This window comes from Ceratotherium simum, chromosome 8 (assembly GCF_057802395.1).
Source record: "Ceratotherium simum simum isolate JZ-2026a chromosome 8, ASM5780239v1, whole genome shotgun sequence".
NCBI lineage: Eukaryota > Metazoa > Chordata > Mammalia > Perissodactyla > Rhinocerotidae > Ceratotherium > Ceratotherium simum.
In genome coordinates this window covers 33,477,599-33,505,578 of record NC_141907.1, presented here as the reverse complement: position 1 = coordinate 33,505,578, position 27,980 = coordinate 33,477,599, and the positions used below count along the sequence as shown (strand labels likewise).

At 38.9% G+C, this 27,980-nt stretch overlaps 1 protein-coding gene across 4 annotated transcripts in view; it reads left to right on the top strand.

Moving 5' to 3' along the window:
* The window catches only part of RBM47 (RNA binding motif protein 47), a 157,595-nt gene that overhangs the window by 115,784 nt on the left and 13,831 nt on the right, over positions 1-27,980 (top strand). For 3 of the 4 annotated variants that reach the window (XM_087434227.1, XM_087434226.1, XM_087434225.1), the window contains exon 3: positions 6,689-6,811. The exons of the other annotated variant lie outside the window; for it this stretch is intronic. The gene's annotated coding sequence lies outside the window, so the exon portion shown is untranslated. The remainder of the gene's footprint in view (positions 1-6,688; positions 6,812-27,980) is intronic. 4 annotated transcript variants of the gene reach the window in all.

The window sequence follows — 27,980 nt, the reverse complement described above, 5'->3', positions numbered from 1 at the left end:
CTAATGTTTAGTAACGTTTAGTATCAGAAGGTAAGTTTGGGTTCAAAGAAAAGTATAACTAGTTTCTCATGATTGCTTTTTCCCAGAGATGGCTTACTATGGGTTTGTATTTTATAACAAATTAGATAATATATTTGTTTAAAAATATAACATATGAGAGATGTACCATTTGGTAAAGTTTTTTTAAGTATTTAGTTTTTAACTCTATTTTTGTTTAATTTGTAAAGAGAATGTTTTTAGCGCACATATCGCTAAGTAGAAATGCCCAACAATTTCAGTTATTCCAGATTCCCCCACCTGCCTTTTAAAATTATTTTTACTTACTCCTTAAAAGATTTGCATTCCGAAATTTTCCACTTTCATTAAATTTGTTCAAAATGCCATTTTATGAGAAGGCTACTCTGAAGATCTCCCTCGTGGTCTCTTATTCTGGTTGACTCTTTGGGGGAGGTGGATGTGGGTCACCCAACAGTCACAGAGTTAACTATTCACAGCAGAGAATACTTGCTAACCATCTTCTCCAGCACAAGTAAATGCTGTTTCTCAATTCCAAGCTGAGGTTCAAAGGTTTAGACCAACTTCACAGATCAGAGGTCAGGCACGAATTGCTGCAATTTGTAGTTCAATTCTGCCGATACGACAGAATTTCACAGCTATGATGATTGCTTTTTTCCACTTCTGCACACTGGCCAGGCCAGGCAGTTAACAGCGTAATTTGTACAAGTCAGCCCTTGGCACCCAAGTTTAATGAGTAACTAGCTGGTGCCTTAGGTTTCACTGGTACAAGGTGCACATTATAAAAAGGGTCAAACGTCAACGCACAAAGACGGAGGGGGGTGGGGAGTGATAGCTTAATAACCACCACCTGTGAATCATACGTAAAGAATTATTATTTTGTGTTTATTTTTAAAATCATATTTCTGTGGTGTGAATGTTAGTATGTTCATTTTCTTTGCTACTAAAAGAGGTAGATAATTTTGTTAAATGTTAGCAAGAAAGAATGGTCTGATTAGAGATTATTGACTGAGCAGTAGAAAGTGAAATTGCAGGCTCTGTTTACTCCTTTCGTGGAGTCTCTGATTTCTCAAAAACTTTCCAAAATGTGACACCTTTTCAAGACTTAGGGAACAAATTGAATAACCGGGTACTTCTGAGCCCATGATGTTTATGAGTGTCTGACATTTTCTACTCTTCATCTAAAAAGTTAAACTCCTATCTTTATTTCTAACCTAGGTTAAGAACAACTTTTACTGTTTAAAGTTGAATATTGGGACTCTTGAAAAAATTCTTAGAGAGTGGGCCTTGAAAATCCATGGGTTTGCCATCCACGGTTTTGACTCCTCAAGACGATTGTGAAGCTGCAATAGATATACATACAGAGTAATTTGTCATTTTTGTTATGGCAAAAATTTGAATTATCTACTCTTCTAGACTGGGGTGCAGAAGCAATTGGATTCTTCCGTAGAGCAGAATAATTAAGAGCACAGATTCTGGTCTCAGACCTTCTGGGTTTGAATCCCAGCTTTGTCACACAGCTAAGGGACCTCGGCAAATGGGCAGCCTTCCTGTGCCTTAGTTCCTTTCATCTCCAAAATGAGTATAACCACAGAATGTGCTTTATGGGGTTGTTATAATAAATAAATAAGACAATGTATGTGAACTACTTACCACAGTGCCTGCTACATATTAAGCACTCAATGAATGTTAGCTATTATTAATATTATTAAGTTACATAGCTTGTGAATAAGCCTAGCCTACCCCGTACATCATCCCAACTCAGTGTAGACTCGGTCTTTGCTCTGTTCATTTCATGAGGGAGACAAGATATAGCACAGTTGGATAAGGTGATCTGGGAATGTTTTAGGATGCATTCCTTTTGAATGTCATGGCAAAGTGTATTTTAAAATTCCTCAATTTCAAGTCTAGCACTCTTTTGGATGCTTTTTTCCCCCTTGCTGATTTGCTGTCACATGATGAAAGCTATAAAAAGAGATGAATCCAAATCATCTGGTTTCCTTTGAGAGTTGTTTTCATTCTGCTCATTGCTGAGACACATTTGAGCTAAAAAAAAAAAAAAAATCCATAAATGATACCTTCTAGTGGGCTAAATTTTATCCCTGATGATATGTATTTTTTTTTTTTTAAAGATTTTATTTATTCATTTTTTTTCCCCCAAAGCCCCAGTAGATAGTTGTATGCCATAGGTTCACATCCTTCTAGTTGCTGTACGTGGGACTCGGCCTCGCGTTGGACGGAGAAGTGGTGCCTCGGGGCACGCCCGGGATCCGAACCCGGGCCGCCAGCATCAGAGCGCGCGCACTTAACCGCTAAGCCACGGAGCCGGCCCCCTGATGATATGTATTACACTTAACTAGAACTTGTGCTTTTCAGAAATGAAAATCTTAAAGTGATTTTTTTTTCATTCCATTTCTTCATTTTATTCCTGTGGAACGCAGAGGTAGTATTTGAATAAAAACTGCCAATGATAAAAAAAATTATGTGCTTAGCATTAAAAAGGTAGTAACACCACCTCACATTAATTAAACAATTAAGCACCTACTGTGTGGCAAGATGGGGTGTGGGGCACTGGGATTATAGTAGTGAGTCAGATCTAGTTTCTGCCCTGGTCAAGTTTACAATTGACTGGAAATGATCGCTGTTATACGAATTATTGTAAGGTTAAACCATATATAAAATTGCCCATATCCTACTGCTTTTGTCCTCCAAAATGGCAATTTCATATGGTTCAACCTAGTGTTATGAGGAGCGCTCTGAGGGATTATATGACGTTGTGGGAACATATCTCGGGGGCTCCGGGGATGGCTTCTGAGGAGTGAAGTTTAAGGATGAGAACAAGCTGGCTAGACGGGGGGACTGGCAAGGGTTTGAAGCATTGGGAACAGCATGTATAAGGGGAAAAGTGACACAAGATGAGGCTGAAGCAGGAGCCGAAGTCTTCCTGACAGGATTTACTCAGGATCCTGACTTTATTCTAAGGGCAGTGGAAGTGAGTGTAGAGGTCTAAGCAGGACGGTGATAGGATCACATTGTGTGTTTTTAGAAGGTCACTTTGCCTGCCGTGAGAGCTAGATGGATTGCAGCGGGCAAGAGTGGACAGGACGAAGTCAGTTGGGAGGCTCCTGCAGCCGTCCAGGCAGGAGCTGATGGTTGGCAGTTTACAAGACGCTTTCAAATGTAGTATCTTATTTTATCCTTGTAATAACTCTCACATGAGGGGTTCATATCTGCTTCAGTATATGGGTGAGGATGCTGAGGCCCAGGATTTTTGTCCATGCCCTGGTCAAACACCGCCGGTGGCGGAATGAGAACTAGAACACTGTTATCCTACTCTTGCCCTGATTCTCTCCTGGTAGCTTTAGGCCAATGTCTTAGCATCCCTGGGTAATCTTAAGAGAGGATTTGTTTTTAAGAAACAGAATTCTCATTCCTTGGTGGAGAGTGGAGGTGAGAAGGTTATTTTTAGCCTAGGTTTATGATTGAGAGTTGACATTGAACTTGATATTAGAGGGGAGCATCTTTTTGGAAAAAATACATTTATCAAGTTCATGGATTTATTTAAACCCTGCCTCATTCCAAAAATGGATTTGAAACAGCTTTCAAAACTACAAATGGTGTGGCAAGAGATAAGAGAGGGTAAAAAAATCAGGGTAGGCAAATTAAGATGATGCCACAGGCGTCCTAAATCCACCAGACGTTTGCCCTCAGATCGCATCATTTGTTGAAGAGAGACTCATAAAGTAACTCTTAAGATTCACACGCCCTAAAAAATAAAAACAAACCAAGTGTTCTGCTCAGAATAGCTTTTCCTTCTACTGGAAGCTAAGAAAATTTCCCCATTTGGTTTTCATAAAGACTCCATGATACAGTGAGCAATATCCCATAGCTTTTTCATAGACTGAAGAGTGAGTGAGGGAGTTGGAGTGAATTAATTAACCCAATTAATATCTGGAAGCCATTTCCTTTCTCTAGGAACTGCCCCACAAATCTTATTAATATACATAGTTATGTGACCTTCAATAAGACAGTTTCCTCCACAGTAAAATCAAGGATTTGTACTAGAGAGGGACTTCTCAAGCTGGGCCCTGGGGTACCCAATATTGTGTCAGGAGGAATGTGAAGCCACAGGACAAAAGTGACATGGGTTTTGCTTGAAGATTTTTATGACAAAACAATATTAAAATTTTTAGGAAATGGGTTGTGTTTGGAGTCATTCTGAAAAATCAGATTTTTCTGGAAACAAGCAATTGAGCCTATGTTTTTTATTCTGGGGAAATTTTCTGTTACTTGGATAACCATGAGAGACACGTCAATAATCCTTTGCCTCATTAAGATATAGCACAAAACTATATAAGACCTATAATTTCATTTATATATTAAGAATTTGCTTTCAATTCATAGACTTTACATGTCCATTACCACGATATTATTTTTTACAGGGGGAAATTTTGCCATTATGGAAAGAGAGAAAACTCACAATTCTGCACAAATAATATGTGTCAGAATGGGGCTTTATAAATATTTTCTCTGTTCTCTGTACAATCCTGCAAGGATTCACTTCATAGATGTGGAAACTGAGGCTCAGAACAGTTGAATAAATCTGTCTGGATTCACTTAGCTAGTAAATGAATAGTGCAGGAGTCTAAATTTTATTCTGTTGCCTTGACAGGATAGAATGAAGTTCAGGCTACACGTTGTAATTCGCACAACGTTATTTTTATTTATCAAACACTGTGATGTTGATCATTAGGTATTATCCAGGATGGAGCATTTAGAAAATTGTCCTCACAGACTTGGGTGAGGATTATATGCTTTGAAAAGTAAATAGTTTAACAGCTATTACTCTATGATGTAATTGAGGGTGTGGTTTCTTTTCTTTTTTTCTTTTTTAGTACATCATTGATCATAAGGATGAAGCCAGCTCATGGTTTAGTTTTATTGCTTGTGTTCCCATTAGGTTATGGATCCCACTGAATGCTATGCCAGTCACTGCAATATAAAGATAGGGCAGAATAATTTTGGAGCTGTAACTGACTTCAGAGGCCATTTAATTGGCAGCTTCCAAATTGTGCTGTCTGTAGTCCTAAAGATCCTATGGCGTCCCCACACAGCCCCAGTGGTGATGGAGCAGAATGGGTGGAGATGCTTCCTGACATCATTCCCACCCCAACTTCAGCCAGGTCCTGTTTTATCGGTTTTATTTGTTTCTGCATCTAGGTAAATTTTTGGTGGAAGAAAGGGTGCTACACCTAAAAAAACGAAGCAAAACAAAACAAAAATTAAAAACCAGTTTGAAAACTAGTTGTAATCCCACTCCTTTATTTTTTTCAAGGTTGCAAACTTTGGCTCAGACAGGTGAAATGATTTGCCTAAGAACACAGAACAAGGCATGGCAGAGCTAGAATTAAAACTCTAGTCTTCTAGGGCCTCCTGCTCTGGTATTGTAGCCACTGTGCCATATTGAATCTTACAGATTTAGATACTTAGAAGTTATCTGGGGGGCCAGCCCCGTGGCTTAGTGGTTAAGTGCACGCGCTCCGCTGCTAGCAGCCTGGGTTCGGATCCCGGGCACACACTGATGCACCGCTTGTCAGGCCATGCTGTGGTGGCGTCCCATATAAAAAGTGGAGGAAGATGGGCAGGGATGTTAGCCCAGGGCCAGTCTTCCTCAGCAAAAAGAGGAGGATTGGCATGGATGTTAGCTCAGGGCTGATCTTCCTCACCAAAAAAAAAAAAAAAATCTGGATCTATCTGGATCTTCAGATGGCTTGATCAGGGCTCTCGGTAGTTGGGAGAGAATATTCTGAAAGTCTGGCAGATTATATTTCCAGATTGAAATAAAGGTAAAAGTTTTGTACTTAGGATATATTTTAATGTCTCTGCTGAAATACCCTTATCTTGAACCTCTTTTCTTAATTTGAATATTTTCTATATCATGACTTTTAAAATTATCCTAGGACCCCAAATCCTATTATTTATTTATTTATTGAGGTAACATTGGTTTATAATATTATATAAATTTCAGGTATATATCATTATATATTCACCTCAAAAGTCTCGTTGTCCCAAGTCCTATTTTTTGTTGCACTCTCCATGCAAAGAACATCCTAAGAAGAGTCTTAACTACACATTTTAGGGCAGAATAGCAAGTCACTTTCATACCAACTCTGATCAGTTGGCAGTGGTTGGCTGGAGTGCTTGTTTCAGGGGTTTTTGAGCCCCTCTCTGGATTTAGCAGGAAAGAGTGTGATGACCCATTAGTGATGCATAGCAAAAGCCCCCAAGTGGGGAGGGGCAGCCCATGAGCTAGATCTTACCATCTCTGTAAAGGGCACCACCTCTTCTTTTTGTGAGTCTATAAGCATAAAATACAAGTTACATTTGTATTTCTTCCTAAACATTGTTCACCTTGAAGTCATGGGTGCTCTAAAGAAGGCAGAGGGAAGAATACAACAAATGGAAGCAAGTGCTCATTTTCTTATTACCATTCCCTGTTTCTTCAAGGAGAGGAGGAACAATAAAGGATTGCATTTCTTGGCTTGTAGAGAACATGACAGAGTCATTGTAGTCCATATTTTGAAGAAAATGCCCCCAAATCTGTAACACACATAATGAAAATTATATCGAAACAGAAAACATTTCTAGCATTTCTTTTTTTTTTACCCCTTAGGATTTGCCTCAAAGGCACACCAAAAATTGAACTGAGAAATCCCAAGCAAGCTGCCTGAATTTCCTTGTATGTTCTTGTTCTACATCCTGTAAAGGACCAGACAAATCAAACTGGTGGTTTTTGGTGAGTACACCCACTGGTGTCCTTTTCTTCTTCACTGGAGGAAAACCATAGATTTTCATTCTTATCAAGCAAGATATCTGCTGCTTAGACAATGTGTACCTGGTGTGTGTTTATGTGGCAACGTTAGTGGTATATACAACATGATAAGTCATTTTGAACCCACGATATAAATCCTTATTTCTTTGTTCAGTTTACATCTTTGTCACCCAAGAGGAAAAAGTACTGCTGCTGTATGCATGTGTGAGCATCTCAGATGTTAGGAGACAAGGGATTATTGTGTTTGTTAGTGCCATCGAGTCAATTCCGACTCCTAGGGACCCCGTGTACAGCAAAGCAGAACCCTGCCCCATCTTTTTGCACCATCCTCTCGTCTTTTGGCGCTATATCAATGCTCTGCTGCTATTCATAGTGTTTTCATGGCCAATTTTTTTGGAAGTGGGTGGCCAGGGCCTTTTTCCTGGTCTGTCTTAGTCTGGAAGCTCCGCTGAAACCTGTCCACCATGGGTGACCCTACTGGTATTTGAAATACCAGTGGCATAGCTTTCAGCATCACAGTAACACACAGCCACCACAGCGTGAAGGCGGCAGATGGGTGGTGGTGTTCGCTGACTAGGAAATGAACCCAGGCCACAGTGCTGAAGGTGCTGAATCTTAAGCCACTAGACCACCAAATAATTGTGTATTGCTTATAAATCTGCCTCTCATGCCCCCAAAAAGAGGTCAAGGATATTTCAGTCAGAGCTGTCTTTTGAAAGGGTTGGACACAAGGAAGAGTCCTTTGTACAAGCTGGAAAGGATACTTGTATGTTCCTGAACAGTCCTCATGCCGTCTCTAATTTCTGTTTGCTCACCTGTCATATAAGGTAAAAATAACTGTCGTGTCAGACTCTCCCAGGCATGCCAGTCCAGTGAATTACAACATATGTAAATGCACTTTGACAACTATATAATTCTCTACAGATAGAAGGTACTATTTTTCTGTGGGTGATTATCCTACCTAGGTTATAGCAGGGATGGGAAGCATAAAAGAAAGACTACTTCTATCACTTCACCCTGAACCTTGGACAGCCAGCCCTCCCCAGCCACAGCCGCAGCCATCACATAGCTCCGAAAGGTAGAGGCAATAGATCCTTGTATGTCAGAGAGGGGCTACTGGTGACACCAATGTGCCCAACAACCCCACCCCCCCAAATAGTCCCTTCTTTTCAAATCCTCTAGGCTGGGTTCTGGACTTAGTCTAGTGAATTCAGGGACTCAGAGAGCTAAAATTTTTTTTTAATTATAATTTTTTTTCTTTTTATAAAAGCATATTCATTAAAGGAAACCTGGAAATTAAAGAAAAATATAAAATTACTTATAATCTCACAATCCAAAGATAATCACAATTAACATTATGGTATATTTATTCCTTTTTTGTTTTCTTAAATATTTCATATATATTCTAAAATATTATTTAAAGGGTTAACATAGTTCAGAACACGAAATGAGTATTCTAGCTTAGAACTATGCAATAATTTATTTAGCCATTTTCAACTGCTGAACATTATGTTTGTTACATCATATATAAATATATACTATTGTGTTCACTACATTATGTTATAAATACCACTATAGTGAACATATTTGACTATAAATTTTACTTGTGTCTCTATTTTCTTGGGGTAAATTTCTATAAATGAAGTCATTGGGCTAATGAGAATGAACTACTTTTAATAAACACTGTAAAGCTCTTGATATTGTCAAGTGTCCTCCAGAAACGTACCCAATTATACTTGCCCCCCCATCTATCCCCACCCATTATATATGACAATGTTCATTTCACGCACAAATGTAAAGATTAAGTTCTATCATTCAAGAAGGTTTAAAATCATAAGTATTTCTACAGAAGCTCAGGGAATAAAAGCCTATTCCCTCCCCCTGGCCCACCCCAGCCCTAACCAATATTGGATCTCTAAAATAGAAGACGGTATCATCCAATCAACATTGTGCATCAACCTCAATCTCTCGGATCTGTTTAGGAGAAAGCATATAGGAGGCTTGCATTTGTTCACTTGGTATTTATCACCACCACTTTGGTTCATTTCTGTACTATGTGCTTCAGGAGAACAAAAGAAAATCTTTTCATTGTCTATGAGAAGCTTAATTCAGTTGGTGTGTCCAGATAAACAACAAACTCAAAAATACTGAGCCTTGCATTAGGTCACTTAACTTCTCAAGGCCTGTTTCTTCTCTAAAGCGAGAGGCTCAGTTTGAATCTTGTCCGTATCTAAAGAGTGTCTGAGGTGGTTTTTGGTAAAAACAGGTGAGTACACAAGGGAGTGACAACAACACTAAAGATCATATGTAGATATCTAAACTGAACTGTGAACGTGATGTGTTGTATAACTTCCATCATCTGGCAATAAAAGCACATCAGTTCTTTTTTTTTTTAAAGGTTTTTTTTTTTTTTAATTTTATTTATTTATTTTTTCCCCCAAAGCCCCAGTAGATAGTTGTATGTCATAGCTGCACATCCTTCTAGTTGCTGTATGTGGGACGCGGCCTCAGCATGGCCGGAGCAGCAGTGTGTCGGTGCGCGCTGGGGATCCGAACCCCGGCCGCCAGCAGCGGAGCGCGTGCACCTAACCGCTAAGCCATGGGGCTGGCCCAGCACATCAGTTCTTTAGGAGAGAAAAGTTTCCCTGCACTAAATACTAGGAAAATTTTTCAAGTTAATCATTTTTTTTAAATGTAAAAGTAAAGTAATAGGAAAATCCTTCAGGATGGCTTCTAGGGTTTCTTGTAGCTCTAACATCTATAATTCATAAGTAATAGATGAAATTCCAAGTGCTGAAGACCCCCAAAGTGAGGGAATGGTCAGTGGGCTTCAGAGAGATTTGTAGAATCATGACTAGAATCTTAGTTCTGTCTAATCTTCCTCCTCACCCTGACACCCATTGCCCCCCAAATACACGCACACTAAAAGTCTACACTTGCACTGTTCATGGATTTTTATCAGGTTTTCAAAGTTTGGAACACACCAAACAAGTTTAAGGAATGAATAAGTTCATGAATATTTAGCTATCCTTCACCATTACCACCTATACCTACCAGAAATGTTAAAATTATATGACTCAATTACTGAGCTGCACTGAGCAATTTCAGGGAGACTGGGCCAAACTTTGGCAAGAAAGTCTGCCACTGGCCAATTGATCTCTCTCTCTGAGGTAGATTTTTCTTTCTAGTTTTATTGAGAAATAACTGACATACACCACTGTATAAGTTTAAGGTGTACAGCATGATGGTTTGATTTACATATATTGTGAAATGATTATCACAATAGGTTCAGATAACATCCATCTTCTCATATAGATACAATACAGTATAAAGAAAAGAAAGAAGAAAAGGAAATCTCTGAGGTAGATTGTCCCTTAGATATTAACATAAGAGTAGATACTTCATAAATAATTGTTGGAGTCCTCTCTACTCAGATTTTGTGCCACTTTGTAGTACTGATTTGTACTGTACTTTAAAAAAATACATATTTATATATTTGTTGGAACAACTTCCAAAATCTAAAAGCATGAAGAAATTGTAATGGTACCTCAGACTAGCTCTAATCCTAATCTTGGAACAAGGACACTTTTTGACTAGATTTCACACAGTGATTAAAAAGTCTCATTTGCTAATACATTGGTCATTTTTCTCTCTTTGCAATTTGAATTGCAAACATGAAGAAAAAAGCTACATAACCTAGAACATCATTTTTCTAATCATTTTCCCATTTTCTCTTAAAAATCTATACTCCTTCCTCCTTTTTTTCCATATATTAACTCTGCTGGTTTTCCATAATTCTCTTTTTTTATTACGGTAAAATATCCATAACATAAAATTTACCATTTTAACCATTTTTAGGTGTACAGTTCAGAAGACTTAAATACATTCACATTGCTGTGCAAATATCACCACCATCCATCTCCAGAACTTTCTCACATTCCCAAACTGAAATTTTGTACCCATTAAACAATAACTCCCCCTTCCTCCCTCCTCCCAGCTCCTGGCAAACACCATTCTCCTTCTATCTCTATGAATTTGACTATTCTAGGTATCTCATATAAGTGGATTTATACAATATTTGTCCTTTTGTGTCTGCTTTATTTCAACATGTCTTCAAGGTTCATCCATGTTGTAGCATGTGTCAGAATTTCCTTCCTTTCAAGGCTGAATAATATTCCATTGTGTGTATATACCACATTTTGTTTTTCCATTCATGCATTGATGAACATTTGGGCTATTTCTCCCTTTTGGCAATGTGAATAATACTGCTGTGATCATGGGTGTACAAATATCTGTTTGAGTCTCTGCTTTCAATTCTTTGGGGTATATATCCAGTAGTGGAATTGGTGGATCATCTGATAATCCTGTGTTTAAATTTTTGAGGAACCTCAAAACTGTTTTCCACAGCAGCTGCACCATTTCACATTTTCCACCAGCAATGCACAAGGGTTCTAATTTCTCCACATCCTTGTCAACACTTGTTATTTTCTGTTTGTTTTTTATAACAGCCTTCCTAATGGGTATGAAGTGGTATATCATTGTGGTTTTGATTTGCATTTGCTTAATGATTAGTGATGTTGAACATCTTTTCATATGCTTGTTGGCTATTTGTGCATCATCTTTGGAAAAATGCCTATTTAGTCTGTTGCCCATTTTTAAATTGGTTTGTTTGTTTTGTTGTTGATGCATTGTAGGAATTCTTTATATACTCTGGGTATTAATTCCTTAGGATTTTAAGAGATTATTTTCCCCCATTCCATGGATTACCTTTTCACTCTGCTGATAGTTTCCTTTGATTCACAAAAATTTTTCATTTTGATGTATTCCAATTTATCTATTTTTTCTTTTGTTACCTATGCTTTTGGTGTCATAGCCAAGAAATCAATGCCAAATCCAATGTCATGAAGCTTTTCCTCTATATTTTCTTCTAAGAGTTTTATAGGTTTAGCTCTTACATTTAGGTTGTTGATCCCTTTTGAGTCAATTTTTGTATATGGTGTAAGGTAAGGGCCAGGATTCTTTTTTTTTTTTTTTAAACGAGGTGTGCCCCATTTAACATTAACTTTTTTTTTTTAATTTTATTTATTTTTTTTCCCCCAAAGCCCCAGTAGATAGTTGTATGTCATAGCTGCACATCCTTCTAGTTGCTGTACGTGGGACGCGGCCTCAGCATGGCCAGAGAAGCGGTGCGCCGGTGTGCGCCCGCGAGCTGAACCCGGGCCGCCAGCAGCGGAGCGCGCTCACTTAACCGCTAAGCCACGGGGCCGCCCCGGGGCCAGGATTCTTTTTAAAGAGGTGCTTTTCAACCCCACCTAGTCTCAGTGAAGATGTGTGTTAGCCAGTTAAGCAAGTGGCACGCATTCATGCCTAATGCCCATCCTCGCTCACTTTTCTTCCTAGTGTAAGGCTTAGGTGGTTTCCCAACAGACAGGTGAGAGAAAGCTGAAGCGGCTGGGGAACTAATGGCTCAGCTGGCTCAGCTCTCGTAACTAGGATACAACAGTGAGGCAGTGGCTGGAATCAGCAAGCGTTTTGATGTAAACATGCTCGATGAAATCCCCAACTAAAGAACAGCAGAGGTAGATAGTGTTTTAGGCTAAGAAGAAAAAAGGGGGTGTGTGTTATGTGTGTACATATATTCAGTAGCAGAGGGAAAGAGAGAGGACACTCCACAATGAATGTGGCTGTGAACTGTGGGCTACAGCAAATAAAAACATCTTTTGTACAAAAAATAAATTTCTCTCCATGCTGCTTTAGAAAACAAAACTAGATTAGCCACAGTTATATGGGCAAACCGTGTTTCCAAAACAGTTATCCCAGTTCTCTTTTATTGTGGACAGAACCTAGGAGTGCTTCTGATGTAAAATGTGAAGGTCTGCTTAGCCTTCCCTTGCAGGATCTTGAGAAGTAAGAAGAAACCACCAGGCTGTGGAAACTGCCTCACCTGGTTTCACCAGGACCAAAGGTCTGCGCTGGACTGGCGGCTCTCTGACGAACTTGGAGATAACAGCGCCACACTAATATAACTCAGAGTTGCAGGATTCTCAACATGAATTAGATTCTCAACATTAGAACACTTGGTATGGACAGTTGGATGTCCAAATCCCAAATAAATTAGTGTTAAATCTACTAAAACTCTGGCTTCAGGACCTGTGAGCAACAAACTGGGACCCAACCCGCCCCCTCTTGGTTTTCACGGGGACTGGTTTATGAAGGATAAACTGTGTGCTGCTGTAGGTCCTCATTTTCTCCTTACCATTAAAGGGGATTTGGAGAAAGAAGAAATAACTAAACCAATTAAATTTTCTGTTGTAGGGTGGGATAAGCTAAGCTATGCTTTCCAAAAACAGTTTGCAAGACTAGGATACTATATTTCCTTGGAAGCATTAAAGTCATTTCACACTTTATTAACTCAAAGAATATCCAGTATTTCTCCGTGAGCCTGGGAATAAATGACTGGTATTCTTATTGGTATCTTAGGTTTTTTTTTTGGTGAGGGAGATTAGCCCTGAGCTAACATCTGTTGCCAGTCCTCCTCTTGCTGAGGAAGACTGGCCGTGGGCTAACATCCCTGCCCATCCTCCTCTAGTTTATATGTGGGACCCCTGCCATAGCGTGGCTTGATAAGTGGCGCATGGGTCCATGCCCGGGATCTGCACCTGGGAATCCCGGGCCGCCAAAGTGGAGCGCGCGAACTTAACCACTACACCACCGGGCCGGCCCCCAAACTGGTATCTTAGTTTTTCAATTGAAGTATTAACTCGAGTCCACACAATGAAAGTACAGAGTACGTGAGACATAAACAGCGACTGTATTCCAACAATAGTCCCAGGAGTTTAATATACATGGAAAATCATAAGCTTCCTGACACCTAAACATTTCATTCTAAATGCTCTAGGTTCAGTAAAACTCTAGATATATATTTTCTCCTCATTTCCATTCTTAAAATTTGTCTATAATTCATGAGTTTCTTTCACTAACGTAGTTCTCCTTTCTATGTAACTTCGATAGTGTGTAACTTTTATGTAAATTTCCAACTAACTTTAACTGCCTAGTTAAATTATAGAGATTGAGAAAGCTGGTTCTCCTTCCCCTTCCTCTCCTTCTTCTTCTCCTTCGTTTAATATCTTTCTTCAGAATAGAGCAGCTTTGTTTTTTCCAAATATCTGCAAATTCTACCTCAAAAAAATTATAAATTTACTGTCTAGATAATTTATAATTGAAAAATTCTCTTCCCTTCCCTAGTTTTAAACCATATATTACTACATTTTGTTCAAATGGTGAATACCCATTAAAAAGTGGTGTGTGTGTGTGTGTGTTTGTTTGTGTTTTATTTAAACAAGGATTAAAGCAAACAGCTAATCAGACAGTAGCGTCGCTCTATTTCTGTGTTACTTGAGGACTTATTAACCAAGGTAATTACATTTGAAAACCAGGGATATGAAATGAGAATTTAAGATGAGAAAGAAAAAAATAATCAAGACAAAGAAAAGGTGAAGGAAATGTGAATAAGGAGGAAAGATGGCAGGCAGGAGTGATTTTTTTCCTCAATAAAACTAGAGGTCCCCGCGCTGCTTCCTCACCTTTTTCCCTCTGCAACAAGAGGTCGCTTCCCCATGTGGCACACTCCCTTGGGAAGTGGAAAGATAGCTAAGTGAGTGACATTATTGCATTGAGAACCTTGGATTTCATATATAGACATTTGTGAACTTCTGTATTATATTCAGTATCAGATTAACTTGTGATCTATTTTCCAATTCATCAAGACCCACTACTGCATGGTAGAGAACTAACTACCCAGGAGCAGAGAAACACCAGGGAGAAAAGGTCCCAATGTCAATGTGCATGAGCTCAAGTACCATGATATCCAGCCTCTCCAAATACCTGCACCTAAAAGAGCGTTTGGAAACTGACTTCATGGTCAGGCACCATCTTTGTCCCTATTCCTCATGGCATAAAATCTCTACCAAATCCCTGAGACTATATAGTAGAAGCTAAGCACATTGGCTAAGGCAAAAAAAAAAGTCATGGAACTTCTACGGCTGCCTGACCAGTGCCTAACTGACCAAGAAGGCTCTAAGGAGGTTGACATTTGCATTCAATACAGTCCATCAATGGTTAGTGTGGCTTTCCCCCTTGACATTGAGGCCTGAGCTGTGTATTAGAAATGCCAGCTCCCATATTAAAGATGCCCTATCTATTCTTTAATGGGCTCCTTTTGGTCATGCAGACAGACCACTGGACAAAACTTGGTATGACTATTTGTACATACTTCTAGTCGCAGATAAACCACAACAGTTAAATATAAAGAGATAAATGGAAAAAATGTCCAAAGCAATTTGCTGGTAGTTATATATGATAATAAAATTATTTTTGTAGCTTTGTCCTACCATGTTTCTTATAGAAGACAGTGCTCATGCATTGGTTCATTCATTCATTCATTCATTCATTCCTTTATTGAAACATTCCTTCATTCTGTGCTAGGCACTAGGAATACCAAAATAAGCGTCCCTGCCTTTGAAAAGCTTTAATTATAGCTAATGAAATAAACCATATTGTTTTATTTTTTCTAAAATGTTTCAAACCGTGTAGAAGAAAGTGGAGGGCCGGCCCCATGGCTTAGCGGTTAAGTGCGCGTGCTCCGCTACTGGCGACCTGGGTTCGGATCCTGGGCACACACCGACGCACCGCTTGTCCGGCCATGCTGAGGCCGCGTCCCACATACAGCAACTAGAAGGATGTGCAGCTATGACATACAACTATCTACTGGGGCTTTGGGGGAAAAAAAAAAAAGGAGGAGGATTGGCAATAGATGTTAGCTCAGAGCCGGTCTTCCTCAGCAAAAAAAAGAGGAGGATTAGCACGGACGTTAGTTCAGGGCTGATCTTCCTCACCAAAAAAAAAAAAAAAAGAAGAAGAAAGTGGAAATATCTAAAATCACTTCATAACAGAAAGTGAATTTTACTTTTTTTGTTATTCAAGGACCTCTCTCAGATGGCTCCATTTCTAAGAATCCTTTGAAAAAACTGAAAAACAAATGACGTTGATAAAACACCACAGTATTCACAATGCCCACTACAGAACGACTCAGGTTCCTTCTCACAAGTGAACTCCTGGTTCTTCCTTTCATTTCCAAGTTTTTATAATAAAGAATTAAGCTATTGGGTATTAGGGTTTAACTTTAGCCATACTTTTGCTAGAAGGACCTGTTCATTAAACTATCATTTTTGTTTCTCACTATATGCAAAAATAATAATAATAATAATAAATCCAAACATCACTAGAGGAAAAACAAAGCTCAAAAGCTAAGTAAAGGGAAAACAACATTTAATCATTTAATGACTAAAAAGAAAAATATAGTTTTGGATTAAAGTTGCATTTTAATGCATATTTTTCTCCCACTAGAAAGTTCACTTCCTTTTATATTTTTTCTCACAAAGAGCCTATTATAGTCATATTGTCATGAAATATTGTTGTGGTATTTGAAAATATTTTTAACTTCAAAAATATCCCACATTCAACTGAAATATTTATAGAAGAAAATAATACATGGCTTATTCAATGTTGAGAGTATTCCTGGCCAAATGCTATTTCACTGTAACTATTGCCTTGAGATACTGGTCAATGAAATAGAAGGACATCAACATTAAACAGGATCTGGTTTTTTCTGTGGTAGCAGATATTGTTTCATAGTCACAATTGAAATGACTAACGTTAACCAAATAAAATGAGAAGGTCACACCTAAAACTGAAGCTAATGTTTGACTGTGTCACTCTATTTCAGAGCCTTTGTTTCAGGACAGGCGATTTGTCATTTTTCCTACAAAGAAACCTGTGATAGTCTTGTATACTACTGTTTGACATACCACCAGAAGGTAATAAAAGAACATTTCCTGTAGAGCATGTACTCATGTATAATATGACACAGTAATAATAGACCATATTATTACTATACACTGGTGGTCTAGTGGTTAAGATCCAGGCCTCTCACCACTGTGGCCCAGCTTACCTTCCCAATTAGGGAACCACACCACCGTCTGTCAGTTGTCACACTGTGGTGGCTGCATGTTGCTGTGATCCTGAATGCTATGGCACTGGGATTTTAAATACCAGCAGGATCACCTATTTTGGATAGATTTCAGAGGAGCTTCCAGACTAAGAGGGACCAGGAAGAAAGAACCCGGCCACGAACTTCTGAAAAAATTGGCCGTGAAAACCGTGTGAATAGCAGCAGAGCACTGTCTGACACAGCGCTGGGAGATGAGAGGATGGCACAAAAAGACTGAACAGGGTTACACTCTGCTGTACACAGGGTCGCTAGGAGTCAGAATTGACTCCATGGCACTAACAAAAATTACTTTGTAACTACTACTTGCAAAGTACTAATACAGTTTGAAATTAGGGGAAATGAATAGCATTTACACATCATCGTAAAGATTAAATAAGCTTATATTTGGGAAAGTTCACTTTCTATATCTGTTCTGGCATAAATTCAAGAAACTAGATGAATGAAAAATACCCTTTACACAGACATTTTAGAGTTTTTAAAAAGCCATATATATCTGCATCTCTACTATATTTGGACTGTCTGAATTTTGTTTTGAATATAAACAGACTCTATTGTCAAATAGAAGTTAAAGTTAGAGACTGTCACCCCAAAGATAAGGCTTGCTTATTAAATTATAATCCAAATTAACCACTATCTAATTGTGATTCTGAGCTTAAGCACATGATCACCCGTGTTCTCAGTTTCTCCATTAAGAAAATGGGACTGATACTTTTGCCTAGTATTGTAGATATATATAGATACATAGGGAAGGTACATACAGGAAAGATATATTAGAGAGAGATTAATTTTTCAATAACCCGCATCACATTCTAAATTACATAGGGACTTCCTATCTAAAGGAATACTATTATAAATCCCTTTGCAAATTAAAGAATATTTTTATAATGAAAATAACCATCCATCAGACCACCAGTTCATATATTCAAATGCTGACACACAAAGTTTTTCTGAGAATATTATGCCCAGGTTACTGTCTTAAACTTGCTTTGGTAATTTTAATATCTCATAGTTAATAAACAATATTTAGGACCTACTATATTCAATAGGTAGGCACAAAGTATTAGTACAGGTATACTAAGTAGTACCAAAAAGAATATAATACTTACACAATTGGACGAATATCAAAAAGAACATAGTATTTGCTTTTTGCATAATCATTAGCTTTAAAAATGCATCATTATAACCACACATCGCATGTACAGTGTCTAAAGCACTTTCCTATATAAATATAGAGGGTAATAGCTATATAAGTTCCCTTCCAGTTTGTCCACAAAAATTGGGGAGTAAATTCCCTAAGATTCTTTAGCTTTTAAAATTATATTGTCAAGCAGAAAATTTGTGATTCTAAACTGTGACTACATAGTTCTCTACAAAGAGAACATTCTTGAAAAACACCTATTTTGCCCAGCTGAAATAATGATAATAATCATAATAAAGGGATTTGAGCTTTCCCTGTAGCCAAGTACTTTTCTAAGTGCTTTATATGTACTATCTCATTTCATCTTCACAACATGGTGAGATATATTATCACCATTTTATAGATGGTGAAACTGAGGCTCAGGGAGATTAAGTGACTTGTGTGATGGCACTTGTTTCTCAAGTGGTAGAGCCAGGATATGAAGCCAGGCAGTCTGGCTCCAGCCCCTGGGTGTGTAAACACCGTCCCCACTGCCTCATCATAGTCCCATATTCTCACTTAAACATTTGGATTATGTGAATTCTAGTCCTTAAACATTTCCATTTAAGAATTTAATTCAATGGATTTTTAAGTCTAAAAATATAATTTGAATGTGTCAACTACTTTATAAAGGGCCAGAAATGGGCTGTGGAACAGTTTGCAGAACTCTCTGAAAGCTGAGAAGAGGAGTGGGAAGGATGGGGAGGTGCAGTGAGGCATATGGTAGAAGAGTTTCCCAAGAACTTTACTGTGGATCTATGCTTGAGTTTCCTTCAACTATATCAACTAATGTCCATTTCTCACTGATAGTGGTTTTATTCTGTTAACACTGGCTATTAGCCAACTCTGCTATCACTAAGAAAATAGCACAGACAGACAGCGTACCGTGGTAGAAAGAGCTAAGATATAGGACAGACAGACAGCTTACCATGGTAGAAAGAGCTTGGGCTTTGTCTTCAGCTAAGTTTCAATTCTGAGTGATCTTGGGCAAGATGTCTCTGAGCCTCAAGCTCCTGAACTTTAAAAGGGGGCAATAATAGCTAACATTTATCAGACCCTTACTATATATATACTTGGCTTTGTTCTGAGCACTTGGCACATATTATCTCACTTATTCCTCACAGTGACACCTTGAGATAGTGACTGTTAGTACCACTATTCTCATTTTGCAGCTGAGGATGGTGAGGAACCAAGACTTGAAATAATTTACCAACGTCATACAGCTACCCAGTTGAAGAGCTGGGGCTCAAACCCAGGAAATCTGACCCTAGAGTAGGGGTCTTTTGCTGGAAAGGGACAGACAGGAAATATTTTAGGTTTTGCAGACCAGACTGTCTGCTGCAGCAACTCAACTCTGCCCCTGTAGCATGAAAGCAACCACAGACACTATGTAAACAAACGGGCATGGCTATGTTCTAATAAAACCTTATAAGAACAGCCAGAGGGTCGAATTTGGCCCACGGGCTGTAGTGTGCTGATCCCCAACTCTAGAGCTCACGTTTTAAACTTTAAATCATAGGGATGTCATGAAAAATCAAATAATTTCCTTAAGGTGTCTTATACACATAAGTGTTCAAAAATGGTAGCTATCATTAATTCAAGAGTTTTTTTCTTTTTCTTTTTTTGCGAGGAAGATCAGCCCTGAGCTAACATCCATGCCAGTCCTCCTCTTTTTTTTCTGCTGAGGAAGACTGGCCCTGAGCTAACATCTATGCTGATCTCCCTCCACTTTATGTGGGAGGCCGCCACAGCACAGCCTGACAAGCGGTGTGTTGGTGTACACCTGGGATCCAAACCCGGGCTGCCAGCAGCGGAGCACACACACTTAACCGCTATGCCACGGGGCCGGCCCCTAACTCAAGAATTTTTAAACCATACATTAAGGATATGCTTTGAGAGATTGTTTCCAGTCCATCTTCTTCCCTCCAGGGAGAACTGCATTTAAGTCATCGATTCTCTTTTAGTGCTGCTCTCTTCTTAGCATGTAAGTGAAATACACTCTGCAGCCACTTTCCCAGAAATACTAGACATGTGATGGAACAGGTTCTCCTCTGCAGTCATCTCACTGTGCTAAATGATGGTGGTTAGCAGAGTGTCTGGCTCATCAAGATGCTCAAAAAATGGATTTTGATTTTAATTCATTCATTCTATTACAACATCATTGTGTATGTATTATATTTGCAATAATGTGGCATATGATAACAATTAGTTTTAAGTGTAGGAGGATAATGAGAGCTCCACTCTTGCAGAATTTCTGTCTGTCTCTAAATATAATTAAACCAGATACAAGCAGATTTTCAGTCCCTGTCTACCTGTTACAGCTAGGTCACTCCTTAGGTTCTGTTTTGACCCATGGTCCATTGTTGCTTGTACACTTTACTAACCCACTGTCATAGCTTTGGCACTCGATAAAAGGTTTGTTAAAAAAACATATGTGACCTCCTAGGGTTGAATAATCTTATGTGGCTGTCCATCTTTGCTCATGGTGTTCTCTCTGCTCTCTCTTCCTCTTCCTCCTTCTTCCTCCCTTGGTAGACTAGGAACTCCAAGGACTGTGCAGTAGTCTCTACTGTATCCCCAAGCACCCAGTCTGGCCTGGCATACAGCAAGTGTTCAATCAGTGTTTGAATGATGAGTGAATGTATACACGAATATCATTTGATCATCTATCCCATCAGATCGTCGCCTTTTGCCTAAGCAGTAGGGAGGTTGATTTTAGTACCAGTGAATTGAGTGTGTTCCAGGAGCACATTTTTAGTGATTGTTCATACTCTGTCTTTAAAGAAAAAAAGCTCTGAATCTTAAGTGAGGCTTTCTACATTATTGAAGAAATGAGCAGTGACATTTGAGAAAGGTCCAAGTCTTAAAAACCAGATTGTCAGCAGTTTTCACGTGTCCATAAAGCAAAGAGGTCTGAATTTAAATGAAGCACTTCAATAGCTTGGCAGATCCTTAGCCTGATTTCGAAAGTGGTGTTTGTGTGACCCAGGCCTTTCAGTTTGCCTGTGATGACAAATCAATTTGACAATAGAATCAGTCTGATAGGGCTTTATAGTGGTAGTCATTTGGCTTGAAAAATTAAATTGATGGGTTTTCAACCAAATTAAATGAGTAGTTTGGTATCATAGAGACACTACCTTGGACCTTTGAAAAATGTTGCATATTTCTCAGTCTTGACAGCCTTGACAATAAGAGCCAAATCAAGACACTGAACCCATGCTGGGGGTAGAGAGAATAAAATAACAACTTCTTCTGCTATTTAATTAGTACCTGCTCTGTGCAAGTATATAATCTGTTTATAGCTCCAAGATAGTCAGGCTCTATCAGTAATGCTCAACAGTCAGCAATTTTTGGTTGTCAAAACATGGAGGGTTGGGGGGCTTCTGGCATCCAGTGAGTAGAGGGCAGGGATGCTATGAAACATCCTACTATGCACAGGACAGCCCCCTGCAACAGAGGATTATCACCCAAAATGTCAATAGGAAACAAGGTTGACAAACCCTGGATTAAATGATACCTAAGGTCCCTTTGTAGCTCAAATTCTGGGATTTTATGCAATTAGATAATATATATGAAAGAGTTTTATAAACTGCAAAACACTGTATAAATTCAAGCTACAGTTATGTGATATAAGCCATTGCTGCCTCTCCTTCCTTCTCCTTTGTGGTATCTGTCTGCTGGTCAGCCTTTCTGCTCCTTGCCAGATCCTTCAAAGGTTTAGGTCAAACAAGCTAAGATAAGGGGTGAAACTAGAAATCTCTCCTACTACTTGTTCACAGTTTGGGAAAATATTAATCCAGGAGGCAGATGTGTGTTGAATTTACGGGTTTCATTTTTTGCAACATTACCCCGTCAACCTGTTGAGAAGTATAAGCGTGTAATGCTTATTTAAAGGGAACCAGATAACAGATTCTTAATGGGTGCTTGTGTGTTGCCAAACTCTTGTAGAAAATAGCCCCATACCACCCCTTTCGGGCAGGTGACTTGACCCCTCTCATGGTATACGGGCAGTACCCCTGGGAACCCACGGCAAAATGCCTCATTTTCAGGGATGTGTTGACAGAAATGGCTGGGAAGAGCGAGCCTCTTGGCTTTGCATCTGTTTATCAAACACAATCATTCATTGAATGATGTGTTTTGCTATAACAAAATCTGTACAAGCGTCAACACTGTTTAAGACCCAGTATGAATGAACTCTTCTCAGATTTGCCAGGAGTGGACAGGAGGGATGGCCCAGAATGTCATTATTCCACTGCCTCTTTATCCTTTCAGGATTTTAGCTAAATAAAAGAGAGTCATGGAAGGATTTTTCTGTGTCCCAGGGGCCATGCCTTCAAATAGCGTGAGGTTGCCGGCTAAGATAGAAAGAAAGAGCCTGTGCTGTTCTTCGGCTTCTGTGTTAGTACTCTGCCTCCACTGAGCGGACTCCTTTTACACCTTCAGACTCAGGGAACAGACATGTCCCAGCGCCAGAGGCCTGCCTGGTGCGGGGAGTGTTCTCTCTTTACTCTGTTTACTCTACTGGGTGGTGATAACTTGGCACAGGGCAGGAAGATAAATGCTCAGGGTGAGGCCGAATCTTGGAAACTTTGTGCAGAAGCTGGTCTTCGATTTTTTCCCCCCTGATTTGTGGCATTAAATGTCATTTGATCTTGGAACCAGTCCTCTGAAATGGGTGCTCTTACTAAACCATCTTAGACATGTGAAATGGAGCTGAGGTAATTTGCCTCATAGAACATGGCTAGTAAGTGACACAGTCATGATTTGCACTCACATTTCGTTGACTCCAAAGTCTTTGCTCTTAACCAGTATGGTATGTATTTTATTATATCTGTACATTGTGTATGTCAAGTCATGCCTAAGAAGTGACTATTAGTAAAGACAAAAATTTTATGGTATGAATAAGGGACATCAAAATAGAAATCTAACTGCAGACAGAGATAGGATTACCTCTTGGATAAATACATTTTAAAACCTTCCACTGAATTAAATTCCAGCTAGTGCTGGAAGACGCTGTTCCCCACTGAATATATCTTCACATTGCAATGTGTCCATTGGTCAACAAATAAAACTCTTCTAAGAATTCTAAATTGAATATTAATCTCACACACACACACACACACACACACACACACACACACACACTGAGAGCTTTGAACCACAGTCAACTGCTAGTTTGGATAATTCTAGAGTAAACTCATGCCTCTTTTTGATCCTAGGTAAAAACTAGTTGGTAAACATTGGAAATATTTCCCAGTACAGTGGCACCCCTTGCCCTCTAAAATGCCCCAGTTCAAAGTTAAAATCCTACTGAGAGGTACATACTCTGAACCAGTACTAAGAAGGGAATTCAAATCCTTGATGATATCTGCTTTAAGTCTGAGTTAACCCTAAAATTTTATTTTACCCTGACAAGCTCAAACTCAACCTAAAACAAAGACAACAGAAATTCTAGCTAATAGTTGAGAATAATAATAGCTGGATTTAGAAGTATATTTTTCTCTTTGTTTTATATGCCAAACTGTGAATAAATGATTTGTTTCAAATATATTGCCATATTTGTTTAATGCTAGCAGCCTCAGTGAACACTAATGCATTTTAGCATGTACAGAGGATGGCTATGTTTGGGATGGTCCTGCCTCAGGGGATTTGGCATCCACATGGATGATTGGACCTTTTACATCCAATGTAGCAAGTTTCTTCAGGTTCTCTGCAAACTGCTCTAGCCTCTGCACACTGCCAGGGGTTAGGGGAGAAACAGGCTTACACTTGGATGCCTGAGCCAGATCACCAGTGGAGAATTACACTGCCAGACAGCTTACCTGCTATGAATGGAATCTGGGAGACTCTGGTATGCCAGTCTACACCAGAACTCACAGGCTAAGCTTCTCATACTGACTGGTCTAAAGTTGGCTCTTGCCTGTTTCCCTGTAAACACAAGAATCCTACATAAGGGCAAGATTCTTAACTCAAGTTCAAAAATCTTTCTTTTTTTTAGTTCAAAGTTCTTATGCTAACATTTCTGGAGCACTTAGAGCTGGGTGCTGCACTAGGAGCTTTCCATGGATCCTTTCATTTACTCCTCACCACAGGCCTGTGATAAGAATCACTTAGGGACAGCTGCGGTATGGACTGTAATCTAGACTGTCGGGGTTCAAGTATCAGCTCTGATGCTCATGAACTGAGAATCTCTTTAATCTCTCTGTGCCTCAGTTTCCTTATGAGTACAAAATGCCTTAATTCTCAACTCTAGTATTTCGAGCATAATTCTTTAGTTCCGTCAACTCCAAGGTAAGCTCTGTGAAGGACAAGGTCCACCAATGCTGGCACACAGTAGGTGCTCAAAAAATATTTGCTGAATGAATGAATAAATGAACACAAACCCTTCTGTGTGTCTCTTTTGAAATCATAAGAAATTACTGTTCACATAGAAGTGTTAGGAGCTGAGCCAACAACCTCACCAGGTATCTCTTCTTCCAGGTCTCATCTATTTGACCATGAAGTTAAATGGAAAACAGCTTTAAATGGGGGGACAGGCAGCTCAAATAGACTGTCTTCAAAATATGTTAGAATTTAAAAATTGGTCCTGATATTAAGTCATTGCTCAGCATAGGAAACAGAGGGAAACATGACTGTAATACCTTAGCAATAGGAATCGATGTTAGTTAGTCTCGTTGATGTTCTCTGCACACCTCTTAGAGCAGAGGTCGGCAAACTTTTTCTATACCTGGCCAGACAGTAAATATTTTGGCTTTGTGGGCCATACAATCTCTGTCTGAACTATTCAACTCTGCCATTGTAGTGCAAAAGCAGCCACAGATAATCCATTAGAAAGGATTATTCTGGGGCAGACGGGGTCTGGTGGTAGTTTCCAGTAAAACTTTATTTACAAAAACAAATGGCAGGTTATATTTGGCCTATGGCCATAGTTTACCAAGTGCTGGCCTACAGCATGTCTAATTGTAATAAATTGCACATTTTGTTACATCTCTGAGAGAAGGGTCATATTGGCTATATAGTTCCCTTTTTTAAGGCATTAAATAAAATCATTTATCTTTTATATATCTAAGCCTTTGGCCTCAAATTTATTGACCAGCACATCATATAATTTATTTAACTGTGGTATATTAGACATGAACATAAGGAAAATGAAGTTTGTAGACTGTAAGATTTTCTTGAATATGTTAAACTGCCTCAGTGTACCATTTTTTAATGACCTCCAGTGAAATCCTAATTTTATAGAATCTTATTTTTGTCCTTTTTTTGCATCTGAGCCTTCTCACTTTTTTATTGTGATAAAATATACATAACAAAAGTTACCATTTTAACCATTTTTAAGTATACAGTTCGATGGCATTAAATACATTTACATTGTTGTGACTTCATCATCACCATACATCTCCAGAACTTTTTCATCATCCCTCACTGAAACTCCATATCCATTAAACACTAATTCCCATTCTCCCCTTCCCCAATTCCTGGCAACTACTACTATACTTTCTGTCCCTATGAATTTGACTGTTCTAGGTACTTTACATAAGTGGAATCATACAATAGTTATCCTTTTGGTTCTGGCTTATTTAACTTAGCATAATGTCTTCATGATTCACCCATGTTGCAGCATGTGTCAGAATTTCCTTCCTTTTTAAGGCTGAATAATATTCCATTGTGTGTACATACCACATTTTCTTCCTCATATGCATCAATGGACATCTGGGTTGTTTCCACCTTTTGGCTATTGTGAATGGTACCACTATGATCATTGGTATACAAATATCTGTTTGTGGGGCTGGCCAGGTAGTGTAGCAGTTAAGTGCACGCACTTCCCCTTGGCAGCCCAGGGTTCGCAGGTTCAGATCCCTGGCCTGCACTGACACACCGCTTGTCAAGCCATGCTGTGGCGGCGTCCCATATAAAGTAGAGGAAGATGGGCACAGATGTTAGCTCAGGGCCAATCTTCCTCAGCCAAAAGAGGAGGATTGGCATCAGATGTTAGCTCAGGGCTAATCTTCCTCACAAAAAATAAATAAATAAAAAATCCAAATATCGTTTGTCCCTGTTTTCAATTCTTTTGGGTATACACCCAGTAGTGGAATTGGTGGATCATATGATAATTCTATGTTTAAGTTTTAGAGGAATCACCATACTGTTTTTCAGAGGGCCGCACCATTTTACATTCCCACCAGTAATGCGTGAGGGATCCAATTTCTCCACATCCTTGCCAACACTTATTTTGTTTTTTGCTTTTTTTACTAATAGCTATGCTAATAGGTGTGAAGTGATATCTCACTTGCTTTTATGCCAATATTTGTAGTTAGTGTAGAAGATAATTAATTTAGATACTACATTAATCAATGTCTGATGAAAATTAGATTTGTGTGTGTGTGTGTGTATGTGCATTTATTCCTCTTCTGGCCCCAAAATTATGTGAGATGGCTTCCAAGAACATGTAAACAATAAGATTAACAATATAAATAACTAAAATCATGGCACTGGGAATATAACATACTAAAAAATGAAAATTATGAGCCAGCCCGGTGGCATAGTAGTTAAGTTCGCACACTGCACTTCGGCAGCCCGAGGTTCGCGGGTTCAGACCCAGGCGCAGACCTACGCACCGCTTATCAAGCCATGCTGTGGCAGACGTCCCATATAGAAAGTAGAAGAAGATGGGCACGGATGTTAGCCCAGGGCCAATCTTCCTCAGCAAAAAGAGGAGGATTGGCAACGGATGTTAGCTCAGGGATAATCTTCCTCACACACACAAAAAAAAGAGATAGAAACTATAGCCAACATTAGATCAACTTGAGAATGTGTTGTAATGTCCTATACAATTACTAAATTGAAGTGAAAAATTCAATCCTGAACTTCCTAGTGGCAAAGAAAAAAGGGAAAGAGGGTCAATAACATGGTTCATTTATTACGATGATGAAAGCTCAGGAGAAGGGGCTTTTCTTTGTTCACAGATGTAAGATATAAGCTATAACTTTTTTTTTTTTTTGGTGAGGAAGATTGGCCCTGAGCTAACATTTGTTGCCAATCTTCCTCTTTTTTGCTTGAGGAATATTGTCCCTAAGCTAACATCTTTGCCAGTCTTCCTCTATTTTGTATATAGGACACTGCCACAGCATGGCTTGATGAGCAGTGTGTAGGGTGTAGGTCTACGCCCAGGATCCAAACCTGCAAACCCTGGCCCGCTGAAGCAGAGCGTGCAAACTTAACCACTACACCACCTGGCTGGCCCTAAGCTATAACTATTTTATAAGAGATGATTTTGTTACTGACACCAGCAGATTTCAGACTGAAAGCAAACAGAAATTTTGATAAAATTAATGGGGTTGTAATTGCAAATGACTCTCATAGCCTGATCATTATGAGACTTTTTTTGTGTAAAATGGTAGTTTCAGAGTACAATTAGGAAAAGAAAAAGTCAACTGTACATATCTCAGCAGAGCAACATGGTCCATTCCTTTGGACTTCAGTCAATGTTTTATGTAGGACAACATGTAAGATCTCGAATTGCCGTGTATATGTTTATATAGGTACTTGCCATTTCCTTCCCAGATTACAGATTATAAACACATGTGTTTGCAAATAGTCTTCTTAAGAATATATCCTTATTTTCCATTTGGAAGGAGGAGAAGATCTTCATGTTCAAATCTGATATTGAAATTTCTGTTTCAGTGTGAAACTACAGGAACTTATGTATCATTTTCAAATTTATACTAGAAAAAAAACTTCATGATAACTGAATATGTTGTCAAACCAGCTTTCAAGCACTTGAAGAGCAAAGCAAATAAAAAATAACAATAGAAGCCGTATCAAACAGATGTTTTTAAAGAAGTAAGAAAGGGACAAAATTACTCTAAAATTGAAAGAATTGGTCT